Genomic DNA, 21,453 nt, shown 5'->3' with positions numbered 1-21,453 from the left:
TTTATAAAAAATACATTTTCATCAGGTTATAACTTGAAAATGTTTATTAAAGAAACACTTTCCAAACTAACAGGCAAGAAAGAGTTAGAATGGCCAATATATCTGTGTTAACAATCTGCTTATACATTGTCTGGGTAAATTGATATTTCCTTCTGTAGTTTTGAGTACTATTTTAAGATTGCATTCCATTGTCCCAGTTGTTAAAAAGTATCTTCATGACAGAAAAGAACATAGTTAATTCTGAGAAGTCAGTGAACATTAAATGGAGAGAAATTGATAAGTCTGTTACTTTGTAGAGAATAAAAGATCTTCAAACCATGATTTATTATTTTGTAACTATAAACCAAATGGATATTATGATTAATCTAAATTGACTGTGTTAACCAAAATTGATCGAGGCCTGGTTTTATGATCTTCTTAATCTTCCAGAATAAACAGGAAGGCGTTGGGTGTGTTGGTTTTTGTTCTTCCCCAGCCTTAGCCCTGATGACCTCGCTGCCCAGCCAGAGCTTGAGCTCTTGATGGGAAGACTTAGAGGTGAGCACGGCCTCCTTACATGCTGTGCTCCTGACCCTCCTAGAGGTGTGTGCTGACCTCGGCAACGCGCTGGGATTCCTTCCGTCACAGCTGACACCTGCAGAGTGCTGACCGCAGGACAGAGGCCTGCTGGGCTCTTTTCAATGTTCTAACACAGTGGGTTCTCAGAACAGCCCTGTGACCAGAGGCGGCCCTTCCCTTCTTTGCAGAGTGTCCTCCGGTGCCGAGACAGCTGGGTCGGGACCTCGCTGAGGTCCCAGGCCTGGCCCGCAGACGCGGCTTGCTCGGTGGTGGGCGCAGACAAGGCAGCGTCCCCGGGTTTTACTGGACTGCCGCGTGCCTGGCGCGGGAATCCCGGTGCTGAGACCTGCGGCGGTTCCGCCCCGTCTGACCCGCTCCGGCCCTGCACCTCCCGAGGAACCGTTCGCTCTGCCGGCGCGCGGCTTCCCTCTCCTCTGAGCGCGGTCCGTGTCTCCCCGGGGGCTGTGTTTAGAGACAGCCCCACACGGCTCTCACGCCTTTTAAGGTGCAACTTCTCTCTGCCTGTTGGCAAGTTGCAGGCTGTGACAGCTACGGTTTGGTTACAGTTCATCGAGCTGCTCACCGGTTGAGAGTGTGGAGCTGAGCGGTCGTGCAGTCACGGAGCGGAGCCGCGGAGGGAGGGACCCGCTCTCAGCCCCGCTTCCCCGTCGCCCCGGCCGAGGCATCCGCTCACCCGCCTTGGCGCTGGGGATCGGTCTGCTCCGGACGTTTCCTACAACGGGGCCGTGCGTGCTTTTCGCGACTGACGGCTTTCGTCTAACAGCGTCCTCGAGGCTCACTGATCAAGGAGGTTGCACATTTGCCCTGCGTTCAGCCAGAGACGGGCAGCCTGACTGTCCTCCTCGAGTCAGGAGACGCGGCCCTGGTCGTGTGTGCGGGGCTCAGGGCCCGCAGGAACCGCTGTGGTTGGGGGGCTCTCTTCCTGCCCTGGGTCCGGCGGTGCTGTCATCGTCGCACTCAGCGGGGAGCGTCTGCGTTCCCGGCTGCTTTAGCTTCTAGGGCTGCTGTAACCAGTCACCACAGACGGGGTGCCTGAGCAGGCCGGGTGCTGTCTCACAGTTCTGAAGTCCAGGACCAAGGTGTCCGGGGGCCAGTCCGCCTGAAGCCACAGACAGGGGCGCTTCCCGGCCTCTCGGAGCGGGGAGCGCGGGCGGCGCCCTCGGCGTGCGTCGGCGTGCACACGCCGGTCCCGCGTCTGCCATCACCACTGTGCGTGTGCGTCCCCCTTCTCTCTGCTTAGGACACCAGGCATAGCGGGATAGGGTCCACGCTAATGACCTTCTCTTTACCTTGGTTACATCTGCAAAGACCCTGTTTCCAGATGAGGCCTTATCGCAGATGGTTAGGACCTCAGCCCTTTGGAGGAAGAGGCCATTCTTTCTGTCCCAGGGCTGGTCACTCTCTGTGGTCAGCATGCTCGCAGGCAGAGAGGGCTGCGCGTCCTGCCTCTGGCTCTGTGGCCAGCATCAGGGCACTGCCCATCTCTGCCGCTGGCCTGGACGCCCTCCTGGGCTCATGGGGAGGGCCTGCCCTTCACCAGCTTCCCACTCGCGGCTTCCCTGTAGGGCAGGGGGTGTGTGTGCTGGTGTGTGAAGGGGGTAGGCACTGACCCTGCCGTCCAGCATGAATCCCCCGCAGCCCAGATCTAGTCGTGGGAAGCAGGCGTGGCAGGACAGGGGCTGCCTGGTGCCACCCGCTCCTCGTGGGTCTTCTGTGGCCCAGAACCCAGGCCGTGGGAGCTGCCGTTTTCGCGATGGTCGCCTCCACCGGGCGGGGCTCTGCCACGCCAGGGACCTGCGTGGTGCGCCTGCTGGAACAGGTCTTCACAGCACTGGGTTGGGGAGGGCGGGGGGGCGGGCTTGCTGGAAAGCGGGGGCCTTCCTCTGTTAGTGCCGAGCATTCGTGGATTTTATTAAATGCATTGCAGTTTGTGGCAAGCCTTTTGATTGATCTCCAGGGACTCTGAATCCTTGTCTTTGCTAATTTTTGCCATATTAATAAATAGTGTGGAGGGAAATGGCGAAGGTTCTCCCAGCTCTTCACACAGCCATTCTAGAAAATCGTGCCCCTTAACTACTTTTAAGGCAGCATCTTTGAGGGTGGGGTAGTGAGACAGACACAGGGTTGGATGGCAGGTCGCGGCTCAGGGGGCTTAGGCCGTGGGGGAATCATTTCCGTTAGTGCTGGTGCCATTTTTCAACAAAATCAACCTTTGAAAACTTTTACAATCCTTTGTTAAAAGGATTCAAATCATTTCTTGATTTAATAGCCTCCTTTTTCTACCTACAGAGAAAACATTTAGAAATAAATGGTTAGAAAGAATCCTCAATATAGTTTGATTTCAGCAAGTAAAGTTTTGCCTGGATTGTTTGATGGGCTAATTATATAGGTTAAGTCTTCATTTCATTGAAAACTGGAATTTTTCATAATGAACTTGTAGCACCTCTCTTTCGTAGTTAGTTATTTGATGTAAATGTCGCTATCTGGGCTGCAATTTTTTTTTTTTTTTTTTTTTGGTCTTATTCAGTTAGTTGAAAGGACCAGCAAGATATCCGGAAAGCTTTTTAAAAACTCTGAATGTATTTGTTGGGTTGGCATTCTTGTAGTGATTCGTTCTAACTAAGCTGAGCCCTGGTGACTCTGGTAAAGAATCTGCCTGCCAAGCAGGAGACACGAGTTCGATTCCCGGTTTGGACAGATCCCCTGGAGAAGGAAATGGCAAGCCCCTCCAGTATTCTTACCTGGGAAATCCCGGTGAACAGAGGAGCCCGGCAGGCTGCAGTTCACGGGGTCGCAAAGATTCGACATGGCTTAGCTGCTGAACCACAGTAGCCGCAGAGCTGAGCTCTACTCTTGGAGGTTGCTAAAACTGGAAGCTGCTGTCAGTCTCGGTTCTTCCTCCCAGACCGAAGTGCTGGGAGGTCCCTCCGACACGCCGTCAGTGGTGAGGGCTAATCACAGGGTGCTTTGTGGTGTTTCCATAGAGCTTCATAGGCTTTGTGCCTTTCTGTACATTTCTAGGACTCCAGCTGCCTCTCTGCATGTGTTCGTTTATTACTACTCATTCTTCTCATTAGAATTTCAGGTGTTTGAAACTTAGGTTTTGTTTAGCCCCACTCCATCATTTTGATGAAGTAATTGAAATACTTAGAGATTACTAAAGTATCTAAGCCTTAGAATTTAAGATTGCGTATTTAACTATAAGGGCTAGAAGAAAATGGTAACACTTTGCAAAGCCATGAAGCAGTGTGTGGCTCTCCTTTTTCAGGAAGCTTAGTAGCCACTTATGGACGTGAGAGCTGGACTCTAAAGAAAGCTGAGCGCCAAAGAATTGATGCTTTTAAACGGTGGTGTTGGAGAAGACTCTTGAGAGTCCCTTGGACTGCAAGGAGATCAAACCAGTCCATCCTAAAGGAAATCAGTCCTGAATATTCATTGGAAGGACTGATGCTGAGGCTGAAGCTCCAATACTTTGGCCACCTGATGCGAAGAACTGACTCACTGGAAAAGACCCTGATGCTGGGAAAGATTGAAGGCAGGAGGACAAGGGGACAACAGAGGATGAGATGGTTGGATGGCATCACCAAGTCAATGCACATGAGTTTGAGTAAGCCGGGAGCTGGTGATAGACAGGGAGGCCTGGTGTGGTACAGTCCATGGGGTCACAAAGAGTCAGACACGACTGAGTGACTGAACTGAACTGAACTGAACTGAAGAGCAACCATGTTGTCTTCCTTAGAACAGAATAGAATAGAATAGAATATGTAATACTCATTATTTTGTCAAGCATTAATTTGATTCTTAGGCTTAACTAAGCCAGAGTCCTGATTTTTTTTTCCTAGTGGAAAACATTTCCTTGTCTTTCTCAACATTGTTGTTTCAGTAGGTCATAAATAGCTGTCAACAGTTAATATAAATGCAAAATCTTATCTATGTACCTCATTTAAAATATTTTGGGATTTTCAAATCAGAATTAACTCAAGATTTACTAGGTCTTAACAAATTACAATTTGCTGTGTTTATTGCTGTATATTGATAAAGAAACTTTCTATGTATTTTTATATTTGATCCTTATAGCCACTTGATGAAGGTAGTCTGGACTACCTTTATTATTTCCATTTTATACATGGAGAAACTGAGTTTTGAAGTTTAACTTGCCTCAATTTTATGACCTTAATAATTGACGCCGTGTCACTGATCACTCATGGTGGCATTATCTTATTTCTTCCAATGACTGCAAAAGTCTTACTGATTTTTATTTCAGTGAATTTAAGAGGAATAATCTGTGCTATTTGGCTTGACCGCAGAGCTCACCCAGGAGCGGGGGTTGGACGTTAAACTCCCCTGAGGGTCGGGATTCCTTCCGCCCCTTTCAGCAGACTCCGCCCTTCTCGCGGGGTAGCTCAGCCGCCCCTTCTCTGCGCGGCCTGTTCCGAGGGGGCGAAGGCGCGCGCTCCTCCGCGCGCTCTAGTGCCGTGTGTCTGCCGCGGTCGATGGTGGTGCTTGTGACACCGTGACTGAGCCCCCCTGAAGGCAGAGCTTGTGATGAACTCCTGCGCTTCTCCGGGGCCTCACGTGAACCACAGTGTGAGCTCAGTCAGTGTTTTCACATGGGCGGGACTTCGCCTGCCGGTGCCGGGGACTCGGGCCCCATCCCTGGCCCGGAGAGACCCCACACGCCCTGGGACTACTAAGCCCGTGCTCCACAAAAGAGAAGCCACCTCGATGAAGAGCCCTCCTGTCGCAACCAGAGAGTGGGCCCTGCTTGCCGCAACTAGAGAGAGCCTGCGTGTGACAACGAAGACCCAGCGTGGCAAAAATAAATAAATTTGTAAAGTGAATGGATGAGCGAATGTGTGCCCGGAAGCCGTGCGAGCCCAGCGCGGCCTCTGTGACTGGGCTCACCTGCAGTGTTCGGTGTTTGCTCTCTGCGTGGTGCTTCCTTGGGTTTTAAGGCATCAGAACTCGGAAGTCCTTCGTTTTTGCTGGTTCCGTTTATTCCTGCTCTGCTTCGTGCCCAGGGTTAATTGGGGCGTGACTCACACAGTTTCATTGTAATGTTGCCTTAGTTGAACCTGTGATTTTACTAAAAACAATAAGTATTGTTCAGGACATTTAATTTCTTACACATGAAGTTTTGTTGTTTGAAGTCTGTCATATTTGTCTAAATATGTTAAAAAGAAGTATCTTAGCTAAAGCCTGACTACCACACAAGTAAGTTCAAGAAAGAGCAGAGTTCCGTGTGAAACATGCAGAGAATTCAAGGTGGATACATCCAGAAAGGTCTGGTTTGGGTCTGATGAACCCCTTCGTGTTTTCTGTGCTTCCCGCCTCTGCCTTCTGGCCGCAAACCAGTCCTCCTGTTCATAAGCTGCAGTACCGGACCATGGAAGGGGAGGCAGGGTCCCGTCCTTCGGTCTTGTTACTTACTAGCAGATTCTCTCAATTTTACGTGTGAAAAAGAATGAAAGTAATTAGGTTATTTGTGCCTCATCCCTATTATTTCTGCCTCCCATTATCATAGGTAACAATGACTTACCTGTAACTGACTAAAATTTCAAGAAAGAGAAGTAGTGAAGAAATGCTTCCTCAAGATTTTTTTTCACACTCTTCTCTTGGGAAAAGAATTAAAAAGAAAAGAGACTGAAGTGGATTCTGATGGTTTTCTTTATCTATGGTGTTTTGTTAAATTGTGTTTTCTATAATGAATAGTAGAATTGGCTCAGTTTTGAATTACAGGAAGTGGCACATATGATAAAGACTGTGGTTTTATGTCTGTTCAACATTTCAAGGTGGAACTGAAATGAAACTGTAAATATTTTAACAACACCAATTGCTTCTGCCACTAACCAGGACTAGTCCTAATGAAAGCTAGATCTGCTGATACAAAGTTAATGTGAAGCAGGGTCCTTATTTAATAACAGGCAGACTTCAGCAATTTTGAGTCTGCTGGGTACACATTCATTTTGTTCCCTAAGAATACAAATATTAAAATCTGTAAATATTTACATTTAATAATAAAATGTGTTTTATGTTTAGTAAATAAGCATGAAACAGTAATATACTGAAAAGCAAATGAAAACATTCAATTTGTATAATCTTTCCACAGTTTTCATACCAGTCTGATACTGGCTGAAGGAAGGAGATCAGTTCTTCAGATTATTAAACTGCCTGGAATATACCATGCTTTGTAGAAGCACCTTCTTGAATAGTGGTAGCTATTAAGATTTTACTGTTAGAATTTGAACACAGTTAGATTCTTTAGTAGTCTGTAGAGAACATTAAAATATATTTTATAGGATAGCCTAAGTAGTTTCCATTTTCATTCTTTTCTTGGATTTTTAAATCCAAAGCAGTAGATTTACAAATTTAGCCTTCGTCCAAAGGAGTCAGAGTGTTCCACTTACTTGAGCTTTCCTGAGCAGCTGTGAAGGTCCTCTTAAGTTTATTTGTTCATTTTCCAGCGTGAAACTCGAATGCTTAGTCCATGCAAGATCATGTACTACTGTGGGAACTAATGCATTTCTGCCTCCTCCGTATCATTGCGCGAAAGTCTGACAGAGGAAGGAAGGGGATGGGGGCGACCAGGGAACCGAGTGTCCTGTTTTCCGCCTCCCCTACCGTCCCGGAGTAATTATTAATCGTACCTGCCTCTCAATTGCAGATGTCCTGGTTTGAATGACAAGTTATATGGTCAAACTCTGAATAACTGTATAAACATCAGGCTGAGTTCAAGCCCACTTCAAATAAAGCATTATGAAAATTTAGGGGGAGTTGGAGTTGACTTCAGTGAGGGTTGGGAAAGACCAAGTGTCTTAAATTGGACACTTTGTTACTGATAAGCATCAGGTGGCAAAGGGTGGCCATCTGGTTCTTGGAAACTCCCCAGGTAAATAAAAGTTTACAGAATTTCCTCTCTCCTTTTCACTTCTTCCATGTTTTATAAACTGCAGCCTAAAAGAAGAGAGGGGCGCCAAGTCCAGCATTGTTTCTGTTCTCATCTTTGATTAAAACTGTCTTTTTAAGCAGCTGCTGGGATTTCTATGTTTTTAAGTCAGATAAAAGAGAAACATTTGAGCTGTTTCCATCCCTTGATTTTTCTAAATCACTTAATCTTACTAAAAATACTGATTATGAAGTAAGAGAAAGGTTATAATTAATGTCAGATAGCTTGGAGAAAGTTTGAAGTTGTGTAGTTTTGCATTCAGGAATGTTCCGGCAGGCTTTAATGATATAAAATTTAATCTGCAATACGGAGTAATCTGCTGCCCCTCTTTTCCTCCCATCACTGTTAACATCATTTCACTGACAAGAAACTTATTAACCTTATAATCGAGAAATGCTTGTGTAAGCCAGTACAGATGAGACTGTTATTCTGGAATTGCTGTATCTGTTCTTTAAGACAGTGAAGGTATATGACTTCACCTTGTCTTTTCTTCCTGTTGGCACGGCAGTCACACATGCTTAGTAAAGCACTGATTGTCTCTCCTTGGCCACATGCACCAGAAAAACATGCTGGGTACTTGGGCAAGCCACGTGCTCTGGAATCGTCAGGCAGGCATCATGCTATGGACGGTGCTGCAGGTGGAGTCAGTCCTGCTGGAATGAAAAACAGATGATCGCCCAAAATAGCAGGCTGTGCTCTGGTGAAGTAAGCCAGAACTCTCGCTTTATTTCATCTCATCAACCCTGGGGTGGCTGGACAAAATTTTACAAATGAGTGAAATCGTACACAGGTCTGGAAAAAGAAGGATAGGGTTCAGATAACACTTCTGTGTGCAGGTTAGGAGTTAGTGTGGTCCAGGAGCTTATGAAGAGGACATTTTCCAGGCTTTGATGTCATGAAATGTCATTTCATATTTGTTTCATCTTAGTTGTGGGATGATAGGAATATGCTGATTTCTTATTTAACAGTGATTATTGTGTATAAGAATTAACTCATCTTGCTATTTATTATTGTAAGCATTGAACAGTGGTCATAGTATAAATATTGAGGATATCAAGTATTTTTTTTTTGTGACCTAATGTGAAAAGTAATGCCTCATTTCAGAATAATTTGGTACAGTGAAAAAGAAAAAAAGGCATGAAGCATGAAACATGCTAGTAATCTTGACAGGCAGGTTTCCTGATCTGAGGAACAGAAGATCAGATTACAGAATCCGTGCAAGTACCTTCCCCGACTCTGCGAGTCTTTAAGTCTGTACAGTAGACTCCCGCTTGTTATGACTGGAATCTCCTGGTCTCCGTGGTCTTTCTGCACATGTGCTGTTTAAACCAAGATGTTCATTCTTGGTCCTTCCCTCTTGCCCAGGATCTTGTTTGCTATATTAGATGTTGGTTTCTCTTGAGAATGTAACAAAAGGATAATTTTTGACATATACTTTAGAGTTTAATGGTATGAAAATTAAGGTAGGAATATATAGATGGAGGTGGTGAAGGAAATGGCAGCCCACTCCAGCATTCTTGTCTGGGAAATCTCATGGACAGAGGAGTCTGCCCAGGCTACAGTCCATGGGGTCGTGAGAGTCTTGGCGTCTAAACCACCACATACAGACGTAAGAATTCTTTCCTACTAGATAATAGAGCATTCTGGTTATAGCTGGAAGTCAAATTCAAGTAGACAAATATTTATGAAGCTTCTAAATATGGACATGGTTCCCCTCTGAAAATGGGCATCAAAAATTTTGCTTTGGATGAACAATGGATACATTTTTACCAGGTGTTTTGGGAGATGAAATTGCATGTATATTTTCTCTGTGTGTTTGCCTTGAATTTGACAGTTAAAGGCAAATGCAGTGTTTATATTTTTGCCAAAGTACAAGGCAAAATAGAAGGCTGAAAATTGTTATGTTGGCGGGCAAGAGGGCAGATTCTCTGCCAAATGGCTCTAAATGAGTTGATACAAGGAATTCAAATATTAGGTTTTGATGAAAGATTGTTGAATTTACTCAATGTTGCTGTTTCCTTTGGTATGCAAGCTAATTAGACGACAACAACTAATTGGACCAGTGGCTTAGACAGCTTGCCTCTGTTGGCATAGATGCCAGAGGGCGGTACAGTTGGTGTTACTGCTGGCCAGGAAGACATCCATCAAGGCTTCGCTGTTAATGTCTTCAGACCTCTCCTGGCCCACTCTCGGAGAACCTTGCCTTAAATGACCATTGGTAACAAGGGGTGTTCCAGGAGATCTCTGCTGCTCTCACTATCTGTAATACTGGTGTTATTTATACTCACCTGTCTTAATGTATTTCAGCAATTGCAAGTTCTCCCACTCCAGAAAAACAGAGACATCCCCTATTTGGGAAAAATAAACATGATTACAGAGCATCGTGCTTTGCGTTGAGTGGTAACTTGCCACAGAACAGATGATCATAGTCTTAACTCTGCATGGAAACACCCAGAAATCCTGTTAAAGGTTTGGACTCCCAGGCACGACCCCGTCCACTCTAACGCAGCAGGTCTGGGAGGAAGCCGTGGAAGCCAGCCTGTCCCAGCTTACCCGGACTGGAGCCTGCTTCCTTACGTAGTTGGAAGTCAGAAAGGACTGTCAAACCGAAGTACTTATAAACAGTTTAAAACAAATTTGGTCTGTGAATAAGTACTTTAGAGTCAAACTTAATACTCCTCTGTCACAGTGATTTAGCCATGTTTGTTTATATAGTTACTTCTAAGATCAAACCAAATTAGTGTCCTGGCTACAGAAAACATATTTGAGGTTTACACCTTTTGTCTAAAGAACTTATTTATTATTCCTCAAGAAGAATGCATAAGATTTACTGTTAACTGAAAAAGGTTAGGACCATGTTGTTATACCGCTTAATTATTTTTAGTTATCCTTTTGCAATGCTGTAACACTTAGGTACTTTATTCATATAACTGATAGGTTGGTTGGCCACTGTGTAATAAAGGTGTGATTTTCAAAGCAGAACATGTTATCTTAAGGAAATGTTTGGCAGGTATGTTTAGACAGTTCAGTGATTTCTTTGATATCATTCACAAGCTTAAATATCTTAATGATTTTTTTACAAAATCAATGCAATTAAAAAATTCTTTCAAAACCTGTTTAATGATGCTTGTTTAAAGGAAAGGGTTATCTTCTAGTTTCTTTTCAAACCTCAGACGATAGTGACAGGACTTAATAATGGGGATTACTTTGTGCCAGTTGCTCTCTTAAACTCTCATTTAATCCTTAACATTGACTCATTATGAAAAAAGTTCATGGTCCCTTAAGTATGTACCTTTCCTTTTCGTTATATTGGTTTTTTAAATTAAACTTTTTAGGTCCAGGTAACTGTAGATTCAAACAACAGCCATAAGACAAGATACACGGATTCCTTGGACTCTTTCCAGGTCTTTCTATCCCTTTAACAGGGTCTTTCACAGAACAAGTTTTAACTTTTGATGAGGAGTAGCTTATCAAGTTGTACTTTAGTGGATGATGCTTTTGGTGTCAAGTCTGAGAATTCTTTGCCTAGTTTTAGGTCACCAAGATTTGGGGGTGTGGGCCCTGTGAGTTAGATTTTAAACTTCATATCTTACTTGGGCATGATCATTTATCACGGCCAGTGAACAAATGCTGATCCATCGTTGTTGAGTCAGGTCCGTGTTTTGTTTGTGTTTTCTTAGTTTTGGGTCCCAGGACCTCATCTGCATGTCCTGTCACATCCTTCCATCCTGTGTCCTCAGGCTCCTCTGCTCAGCGACGGCTCTCAGACTTCCTTCGGACGGCCTTGACAGCTTGCAGGCATGCTCTTCAGACACTGTGCTGACTGTCTCTGAGCTGGGCTTGTCTGAGGCTGCTGTCAGATTAGCTTGGGGTTTGGGGTCTGGGCGGGAAGAGCGCAGGGCTCAGGTGCGTTTCCCGTCGTGTCGTGCCCAGGGCGCGTGCCCGCCGTGGCATCGCTGCTGCTGTTCCGTATGATCACGGGCTCAGGCCATGCCTGCCAGTGGTCCCCTTCCACCCACCCTGTAGCCGCCGGAGGTCTGTGCAGCCCACCCGTCCCACTCACACGTTTTGCTCTGGTATATTTTCATTTTCATTTAGTTCTGTGTGCTTTATTCTCCTTGAGACGTCCAGTTTGGCACATGGGTTACTTTATACGAAATGTTGTTATCTAAAGTTTTGGGGATTTTCCTGTTGTGTGTTGTTGATTTCTAGTTTAAGTCCATTATAGTGAAAATATACTCTGATTGCAGTTCTTTTAAACTTTTTGAAATTTGTTTTATGACCCAGGATGTGGCCTGTCTTGGGGACTTGGGCGCATGTAATCTGCTCTTGTTGTGTGGAGTGTTCTGCGTATGTTAATTATATGCTGATGGTTGATGATTTGTTCTGTTTTTCTATACCCATCTTGATTTTCTTTTATTTTTAGATAAGCCAGGTTTAGTTTTTAAATGTTTTCATGAAGTTTTTTTTAATTCTCTCAACTAAGGTCGGGGTGCCTGTGTGGATACCCAACCACACAGACATTGGAAACTGGAATACTGGCACGAAACACAGTAGAGAGCGCCTCATCCACCGAGTCAGCCGTTCGGTCACGAAACAAATGTTTGTGACTCCCTCACATGTGCCAGGGATCGTCTAGGTGCTGGAGACATCAGTTCAGTTCAGTTCAGTCGCTCAGTCGTGTCCAGCTCTTTGCAACCCCATGGACTGCAGCACGCCAGGCCTCCCTGTCCATCACCAACTCCTGGAGTTTACTCAAACTCATGTCCATTGAGTCGGTGATACCATCCAGCCATCTCATCCTCTGCCATCCCCTTCTCCTCCTGCCTTCAGTCTTTCCCGGCATCAGTGTCTTTTCCAATGAGTCAACTCTTCACATCAGGTGGCCAAAGTATTGGAGTTTCAGCTTCAGCATCAGTCCTTCCAATGAATATTCAGGACTGATTTCCTTTAGGATGGACTGGTTGGATCTCCTTCAGTCCAAGGGACTCTCAGGAGTCTTCTCCAACACCACAGTTCAAAAGCATCAATTCTTCGGCGCTCAACTTTCTTTATAGTCCGACTCTCACATCCATACGTGACTACTTGAAAAACCATAGCTTTGACTAGATGGACCTTTGTTGGCAGAGTGATTCTCTGCTTTTCAATATGCTGTCTAGGTTGGTAATGGACAAAACAGAAGGAAAACAAAACAAAACGTGACTGGCCTGGGGTTTGCATTCTAGTGGAGGAAGAAGCAAGTGAAACAAATGAATAATACTGGATTCAGAAGGGAATGAATGCTCTGGAGTAAAGTCAAGCTGGGAGGGGCAGACCTGGGTGCCAGTGAAGGGTGACGGGGTTGGTGGGGTGTGGTTTTGTTCTGACAGGGTGGTGGGAGAAGAGCTCTCTGATAAGCTGACATCTCAGCAGAGACTTTAAGATGCTAAGAGATCAGGCTGTGTTGGTTTAGTTTCTCCGGGAGAGACGGTCTCAGGCAGGCGGTATGCTGGCATGCTGGAAGAGGCGGCCATGTGGGCGCAGTGGGGGGCGGGGGGAGCAGGTCAGAGCGGAGCAGGGGGCACCCTGAACCCCGAGGGCGTCATGAAGCCGTGAGCGTTGTGAGGTGGGAAGTCACTGGGGAGTTCTCAGCAGGGTGGTAACATGGTTTAGCTTTCATTTCAGGAGAAACGTTGGGTCGTTTGTGTATATTTACTTGATCTGTTGCATAAAAGAGAGTCAAGAAGTGGGAATTCAATGAATGGATTAATTTTTTTTTATAAAAAAAGAGGAAGGCAGGCTAGATAATTTCAAAGTGTTTTTTTACTTCCCAAACCCCTTTACTTCTTTACCGTTCATAAATGTAAAGCCATCGATTTTTCGTTTAAGAAGTGCGAGGGGTACTGTGCAGTAATCCTAAATGTGACCCTAGTAGTGACTTCAGGGAAAAGCCCTCAGTTCCTCTTGGGCCGTTTGACGCACTGCTGTAAAGGTCTGCGGGGCTCACTGGAGGCGCAGGTGGCATCACATAAGGAATAGCAAGGACTGGACCCTGGGCCACGACGGCGCTCTGTCCCGGCCCGTCTTCAGGGGACGGCCAGGCGCTTCATACCCACTTGAGCTGAGTGCTGGAACAGGGTAGTCACAGCAGGAACAGACACGGTCGTCAGGGCTGGTGAAGCAGAGGGGACGCAAGCCGCTGATGACAGACTAACGTGACACTGTTTTCAAACTGCCAGGGCCTTGTCACAGTTCTTTTTCTGACAGGTCGTTTCATTTAAGTTTCAGTGAAATAAGGACAAGGAAAGACAAGCATGAGAAAATCGTGTCTTGTGGATAAAGAAGGAAATCATGATCACAGTGACTAAAGGCTACAGGAAATGTGCAAAGGTCGTTTTTCACGGATACCATGAAAAGTGGATTTTGCAGAGATTGAACGCAGAGGGTTTATATGAGGTATGATCAAAATCCAGTCCAGTTCGCCTTTTGAAAGAATTAAATAAATACCAAGAATGGAAGAGTGCATACCTTGGGCCTTATGTGGGGTGATCTCAGCCTCTGTTAGAGTTTCTGAACTGTACCCTGCAGGGTCATCTGTGAACACAAGCTCATCAGAGCTTAATGAATTCTGCGTGTACATCTATTCAGAGTTAAACACCCTTCTAGGGACAGCTGCATATGCATATCTTACACTTTGTTTCAATTTGAATCCTGCCTCTACTGCTAGACCAAAAAGTCCTTGTAGATGCTAGCATGGAACAGATGACCTTCTCATAACCCCCACACAGCAGGGACCCCCTGGGTGCTTAGGTAAGCTGTAACTGATCAGAAAGTCAGACAGCAGGGCCATTAATAATAAGAATTATATTTTCTGATCCAAATGTCAAAATAATGGGATCTGACAGCACGTCAGAATCTTTGAAAATTGAGTGACCAGAGAATTCAGGGTATAAGCCCTTTGTATCTACAGAAGAAAATACTTTTTCTCAGGTTTGAAATCCTGTGTCCTAATTTGGGGGCTTCCCAGGAGGCACAGGGGTAAAAAATCCGCATGCCAGTGCAAGAGACAGAAGAGGTGCAAGTTTGATCCTGTGTTGGGAAGGTCTCGTGGAGAAGGAAATGGCAGCCCTCTCCACGATTCCTGCCTTGAGAATCCCGTGGACAGAGGAGCCTAGCAGGCTGCAGTCCATGGGGCTCCAAGAGTAGGACACGGCTGCTCACACTTGCACACACGTCCTGATTCACGTGTAAAATACTGACCAGTGCGCACTGATAAGTGTATTTCGAGAAGGTATATCTCTATCGAAACTGTATGACAGTGGCTCTTTTAAATGTGAAAACTCACGTATGCCTGTCTCATATTAAATATTTTATGATACATTTAAATAAGTCTGAAAATAAGTGCAGTGGCCGAACAGATCTGGTCTAATAATACCAATTAGACAAATACATTTTATTATTTACCTAAAAAATAGACTCATGCTTTCAAAGAATCAGTCTTTGAGTAATCATTTTTATTTCTGTCTGTCTTCCCTATAGTTATGATTAAAGACAGTGTCCAGTAGTTTCAGAGTGGGGAGTAGCCCGAACATTCAGCCCTGACCCAGAGAGATAAATGTGTTAGTAATTCTGTGTGATTTCAGTGAACTAACTTTGTGCCAACAAGTGGGGAAAAAAATCAGTTTAAAAAGTCATATTCCATCACACAAAGTAACTTCCTTCCTAGTTTCTCCAATTCTGACAGTAATCCTAATAGAAACGAAATGATGGTACTGATGATGATGCCCCTTTGGGGCCGGGTTAAGCGGTTACTCGGAGCACCTTCTCTCCGGCAGAACACTGCCCTCACGTGCACGCTGGGATCATGTGCCCTAGTGTCCCCATCTGCAGGGAGCCCTCTGACAGTGGAAGGCCGTGCGGGTGATTTCTCTGGGTTACGGTGGCCACTTCGTCTCCACCACACATTCTAGCATCTCGTCATGCGAGACTGGTGATGTCCTCTGACTGGTCTTCTGAATGTAATTCTGTTTGCCCCTGAAAATATAATAAGCTGGGTCGATGCCTTCTTCTCTTTCCCATGCCTGCATTCATAGATCCCAGTGCTGGAAATGTATACACTTAAATAGACTCCCCCATTTTGCTTTTAAAGTGAATTAGGAGTCTTATTACTTTCATTTACAAAAAAAATTACCAAATGATTATCCTCCTTGTTCTTGACCTCCATGCTTTATCAGTAAGTCCCCCTAAAAAGGCCTCATTCAGAGACACAGTGTTGAGGCTGTTCTTGAAGCAGCAGGAGAATCTCTTTTAATGCACTGTTACATTTTAATGTAATAAAATTCCTGATAGGGTTCAACTATGTGTTTTCAGTATAATTGTAACAGATTTATGTGACTTTTAAAGTAGTGAGCTCTCCTGTAGCTCTATAATTTTGAAAATCATGCTGACCAGAATAACACTTCTTTAAATCTAATCAGAACTGCCAAGATACTTTAAAAAATCATTCTTGTTTACAACCAGGAAAGGTCTGGAGGAGGGGGTCATTTAATTCAGTTCACAAATATGGATACGGAAAGGTTAAATGGCACATAATAGACTCTCGGTACGTGTTTGAGCTTGTTCACCAAAGTGAAAGTGCTAGGTAAATTGACAGAGTCAGGAGTAGAGCTGGATCATCCTGACCCTTCGTTTAAAAGCGCCCTCAGTGAAGGAAGGCTTACATCAGGCCATGAGGTGGACGCCCGCACAGCAAGTCAAGGAAGAGAGGGGCTCTCCTGCCCACTTTGGCACAGAAGACAACCATCTTTTCCTTTAAGATTGTTCTGCTCCCCACTGAAGCCATGTCTTCTACTGCAGAATTTAACTGTTTTGTGACTTCAGTAATAATCATGAAAATACATACTAAACCTCGTTAATATAAAGTCTAAACTATTTGGAAAAGTTGGTTTAAATTATCTGCTGTTTATTAAAGAATTTAAGCTCTCTCTATATATATGTAATTATGACTGATTCGTGTTGATATACGGCAGAAACTACTGTAAAGCAATTTTTCTCCAATTATAAAAAAAAGAATTTAATCTCTGAAGAAACAAATTTTGTTTTTCTTAAAGCAGCAATCTTAGTTTGTGATTTTTAACCCAAATCCCATGAGTGATTAATGAAAGGGCTGCTACAGCATCCTTTAAAGGACTGTTCTCATCTCTTAGAAAGTTACTGATGGGCACCACTCAGAAACTGAACAAATCAATTCACAACAGTGTTAATTGACCTAAAAGTGGGAATCACTTAAAGACAGAGGCTCAAATACTCAGGGCAAGCAGCTACAGCAGATAGATGTCCATGCCCTGGGTTTTCTTCTTTGCTGATAGCTTGTGCTAGAAAATAATGCATTCTGTCTCAACAAGGTACAGATAAGATGTAATGAAATTAAAATTGGCTAATTTTGCTTTAGGTAAGGACACTTTCACAAAAGTATTGCAGATTTCATTAAATAGAAGGCAAGACTTTTTCATTCAGTTATTTGTAGTGAAATGAGTGAGTGGGTCAGTCTTGTCCGCCCCTTTGCGACCCCGTGGACTGTACAGGTCATGGGATTCTCCAGGCCAGGATACTGGAGTGGGTAGCCGTTCCCTTCCCCATTGGTTGGTTGTGATGCTGTCCCTAATGGACAAGTCTGGCTTAGTAGTTACCAGAATCAAGCCGCACTTCTCAGCCGCTCCAACTACCATGGTGGTGTCTTAGCTGGCTTGTCGTGTATAGATTGAAGTTATATATTGATTGACCCAATTTCTTTCTTTTTAGTAGTTTGTGGTGTTTGTGCCAGTTTCCTGTAAGCAGGTCTTAATTAGCAATGATTTGTAAGTCCCTGTTCCTGTCAAGACAGGCAGAAACCAGTCTTGGCATATAAAGTTGGCAGGCTGGCCAATAAAAAAAGGCCTATAATGTTGGGAATAATTTTTTAAAGAAACTTTTATGAGGTCAGATCTTTATATTTTGATGTGTAGTAACAACATATGCTGATGAAAGTTTGTGGATTAAATCACAAACCAGTTAAATTCTGTTTGTTTGGAGGGTACAGATATCACCGCAAATAACAGATCAGTAAATGTATCTCAGGAATCAAAAATATGAGAGAATGGAGTGCTGAATGGAAAAGCTGTTAGACATTAAAGAATGATACAGTTTTCTGAAATAGTGTTAGTATTTGCCCTGAAGTTGATCAAAACAAAACTTAACCCTGCCTGTGAAAGTGAGGTTTGGCTCTGCTAAAGATCGTGTGTGATTTCTTAAGCAGTCTCCTCCGTGTCCGCAGTGAGATGCCCGTCGCGTTAAGTGGCAGGGCAGGATTCCAGAGCCGGCCCTGGAGTCCAGCCAGCTCACCGTCCTTGAAGCTCTCTGGAATGCCGTGTAGCTCGACTGGAGATGGATGGCAGAAGGCCGTCCAAACAGCCGCTGCACGGGGATCTCAGCTCGGGGATCACCGCCCAGGCTGACAGAAGTGCTCTGAGGGCACGCCGAGCCCTGGCATCAGAGGATGAAGCGGCTCAGGGCGGCCAGGGAGAGGTCGTCTCTGGGAGTGCCGTAATCAGAAATGAAGGGACTTCTTTATACCAAAGCCTCTGATGACAGCGTGAACCTAAAGTGACTGCTTGCAAACAGGGACAGAATACATGAGAATAGTTGCAGTTCAACTCAAAGGACGATTTAATACAGGCATCATGAAAAGGATTAATTAAATACTTCCTTTAAAGCAGTTCAGAAGCCATTAAAATTATCTTTCATTATCAAGGTAGCAGCAACCTTAACTAGTTATCTAAGACAGAATTTTAAATTGTGTTGGTTTGGATGAAAAATAATAACAAATGCCCAAATGTAGTTTTCTAGTGTAGAAATGTCCCTCCCTCCTGTAGCATAAGACATCATTCTGAACATGTTCTGTGCTTTTATTCATAGTCTTCTGTGACATGAAACCAAAATCTTTTTCATTAGAAATATTGTATTTTATTGATAGGGACATGGGCTGCTTGCCTGTTCATGTGCCTTTGAGTAAATCATTTTGGTATAATAATATAGAATAATCTAGTTTAAAAGTTCTGTAGCGTGAGAATGTAACATCACACTTGAAGAAATAAGAAAAAGCCATATAAGGATCCAGAGGAAAGTATATTTTCAGATATAGCCAGCCCCCTAACTTAAAGCAAGTTACATCCCCAAATTTCTTCAAAATACGTAACAGAAACTTAGAATGCACTTTTCCAAAGGATAATAAAAAGCAGATAGGTTCAGAAACTTAGAATGCACTTTTCCAAAGGATAATAAAAAGCAGATAGGTTCACAGACTGGCTCACAGGTGCCAGTTTACCACATAAAGTACCTAAACTACACATTTAGACTTAAAGGCTAGGATAACCACTGTGGCAGTGTGCATGTGCGCTCAGGCGCGCCCAGCTCTTTTCCAGCCCAGGCACTGCAGCCCATCCGGCCCCTCTGTCCATGGGGTATCCCAGGCAGAATAATGGAGTGGCTGCCATTTCCTCTCCAGGAGGTCCTGCCGGTCCAGGGGTCAAACCCACGTATCCAGTTGCTGCTCTTCGGTCACTCTGTTGTGTCCGACTCTTTGCAACCCCATGGACTGCAGCACGCCAGGCTTCTGTGTCCTTCACTGTCTCCCAGAGCTTGCTCAAACTCATGTCCATCCAGTCAGTGATGCCATCCAACCAACCATCTCATCCTCTGTCCCCGCTTCTCCCCCACCCTCAGTCTTTCCCAGCATCAGGGTCTTTTCCAGTGAATCAGCCTTTCACATCAGGTGGCCAAAGTATTGGAGTTTCAGCTTCAGCGTCAGTCCTTCCAATGAATATTCAGGGTTGATTTCTTCCCTGCCCACCAGAGCAAAAACCCAGTTTTACCCACAGCCAGTGCCTCCCTTCAGGAAGCTTGCATGAGCTTCTTAGCCTCATCCATCAGAGGGTAGACAGAATAAAAACCACAGTCACAGAAAACTAACCAAAACGATCACATGGATCACAGCCTTGTGTAACCTGATGAAACTAAGAGCCATGCCATGTAGGGTCACCCACGATGGCTGGGTCATGGTGGAGAGTTCTGATAAAATGTGGCCCACTGGAGAAGGGAATGGCAAACCACTTCAGCATTCTTGCCTTGAGAGCCCCATGAACAGTATGAAAAGGCATGTCTCCAGAGTCTCCTGCATTGGCAGGCGATTCTTTACCGCTGAGCCACCTGGGACACTCCAGCCACTGTGAATACATACCATTAATTAAGCAAAATGGAAAAAATTGAAGAAATAGGCGATAAAATAGTCAAATGTTAAATGATCCCTTTGCAGAAACACTGTTTAAAAGAAGGTGATTCTAAAACAGTAGCTTGTAAAAACGAACAGAGGGTACAGATAATTTCTGTAACTAAAATCACAGGATAATGTGATCTAGCGGTGAGGAAAAGGTTAGTTCCCATTAGAGCAGATACAGAGTTGTTTGCAAATTTTGGACTCTGTTTTGAAATTTGTATTGGAGTAGGGCAGGTGTTTTAAAAGTTATGATTAAGGGGAAATTAGAAGCCTCTGCTTATCTCTTAAAAGCCAGTTGACCTCTTTCTCATTGTATATATTGATGCTCGTTGGTGATTTCAGCTACTTCTAATGTTTAATCATCATCTATTTGCAGGACTTCCAAATCTATACTCCTAATCTGCAGCTTTTCTCGTATATTTGCTAGTGTGTGTGTTCAACTATCTACTGAATATTTCCACACGGATGTTCCCCTGACACTTTAAATTCCCTGTGTCCAAACCCCAAAATGTTACTGTACGTAAGACTCCTCAGCTTCTCTTTTCTGCCTTCAGGTAAAGTATATACACTCTTTAACTTGAATTGCAATCCCTGTATGATTTATACATGTCTGTCAGGTAAAGTATATACACTCTTTAACTTGAATTGCAATCCCTGTATGATTTACACATGTCTGTCCCAGTTACCTCTTACCTCCTGGCACAATGAAGGGCTGACCTTCTAGCAATTTAGTGGAGGAAAAAAAAAAAAGCACATGCCACTTCTTCTCTTGTTTGGTCCTTCACACATGCTTTTACAAGTATAAAGAAGCTGTAGAAAAACACAGTAAACTTATAACAGCTGTTTGTTTTGAAGCGTATAATTTCCTAAATGCTACTCAAGCCATGGATTTTAATTACCTGCGTTCAAGGAAACCCATGTTGACCTGAAACACACCACCTGCCAGATATTTCCTCAGCAGAGAATTGCAGCTCACAGTCCACAAGCATAGTGAGCCACAAGCCACCTGCACAGTCCCTGACCAGTGAAATAAAATGCTCTTATAGAGGGAAAGACAGTTGGGAGGGCTGTAATAAACATAGTCAATGGCTTTTGCTGGCTGGAAAGAGTCCTTGCCTGGAAAGAAGAGCAGCTTTCTCCTTCCTGCCGGGCTCTGCCGTCTTCATAGGCTGTGATTTACTATGCTCACAGTAAAGTCAGGCACTTAGCTTTTTGAAGGATGAGTACTTGTAACATAATTTAAATTATGTTATTGTGTTAGATTTTGTAAGCTGTAGACAATAAAGTTGTTAATCTTGGAGAATTATAAGTATAAAATCTCTCATGACATAGCCACTGTTTTAAAAACATGGGTTATTGTACCTCCTACACTGTTTGTGGGGATGTAAACTGATGCAGCCACTATGGAAAACAGTTTGGAGGTCCCCCCAAAACTAAAAGCAGAGTTGCCTTGTGATCTGACAATACTCCTAATTCAAAACGATTCATGCACCCATCTCCACCGTTTACAACAGCCAGGACGTGGAGGCAACCTAAATGTCCGCTGACAGAGGAATGGATAAAGATGTGGGGTGTGTGTACATACACATAACATGTGTGTGCATATACGCGCGCGCGCACACGCGCACACACACACACA

At 44.3% G+C, this 21,453-nt stretch overlaps 1 long non-coding RNA gene across 1 annotated transcript in view; it reads left to right on the top strand.

Annotated features, from left to right (window-relative positions):
* LOC122432591 overlaps positions 1-19,215 on the top strand; it is an 85,558-nt gene extending 66,343 nt beyond the window's left edge. The window contains exons 2-3 of the long non-coding RNA XR_006266887.1: positions 13,787-18,784; positions 18,835-19,215. This is a non-coding gene — a long non-coding RNA (uncharacterized LOC122432591). The remainder of the gene's footprint in view (positions 1-13,786; positions 18,785-18,834) is intronic.
* The last annotated feature ends 2,238 nt before the right edge of the window (positions 19,216-21,453 follow it).

Source organism: Cervus canadensis, chromosome 31 (assembly GCF_019320065.1).
Source record: "Cervus canadensis isolate Bull #8, Minnesota chromosome 31, ASM1932006v1, whole genome shotgun sequence".
Lineage (NCBI taxonomy): Eukaryota > Metazoa > Chordata > Mammalia > Artiodactyla > Cervidae > Cervus > Cervus canadensis.
This window is presented reverse-complemented; position numbering and strand designations above follow the sequence as displayed.